The sequence below is a fragment of the Penaeus monodon genome, chromosome 30 (assembly GCF_015228065.2).
Source record: "Penaeus monodon isolate SGIC_2016 chromosome 30, NSTDA_Pmon_1, whole genome shotgun sequence".
In the NCBI taxonomy this organism is placed as follows: domain Eukaryota; kingdom Metazoa; phylum Arthropoda; class Malacostraca; order Decapoda; family Penaeidae; genus Penaeus; species Penaeus monodon.
This window is the reverse complement of record NC_051415.1, coordinates 17,309,731-17,310,171: the sequence shown is the minus strand read 5'-3', so window position 1 is coordinate 17,310,171 and position 441 is coordinate 17,309,731. Positions and strand designations below refer to the sequence as shown.

The 441-nt window shown below is 45.4% G+C and overlaps 1 protein-coding gene across 1 annotated transcript in view; it reads right to left on the bottom strand.

Moving 5' to 3' along the window:
• Positions 1–196, bottom strand: part of LOC119592572 (E3 ubiquitin-protein ligase RING1-like) — a gene marked incomplete in the record, with an annotated part of 11,586 nt that extends 11,390 nt beyond the window's left edge. The window contains 1 exon segment of the mRNA XM_037941451.1: positions 5–196.
• Positions 197–441: the final 245 nt, after the last annotated feature.

The following is a 441-nucleotide window of genomic DNA, read 5'->3' as shown; positions in this document are numbered from 1 at the left end:
CCACCTTTTCTCCTTCCCTAATAGCAATTCCCGGCGCGGCAACCTTCTCCTCCGACCTCAGCTGCGTCTCCTCTCCCCTTCACAAGCCGTCGCTACTCCTCTCTCTCGTCCCCCAAGAAGGTTTAATTTGGGAAGAAATTCTACCCTCCGGAGCGACGCGACTTTGTTTACTCCATGGACACTCACCGAACTATAGATGCTTGAGTGACACTTTAAAGAGGATCTGGAAGGAGATCCGATCCCGCGATATAGGATAGGATTCGGGACACAGCGGAGTTGTTTTTTGTTTCAAAACAAATGAGCGTCGGGTAATTCTATACGGAATGGAGGGGCAGCTGTGTTATTGTGCGATCAAAATATTATGTGTTAATTTAGAAACCATTTACCCATTTCATCGTCATTATGAGTTATGTTTTTCACTTCTGTATTCTGAAAAGTAAA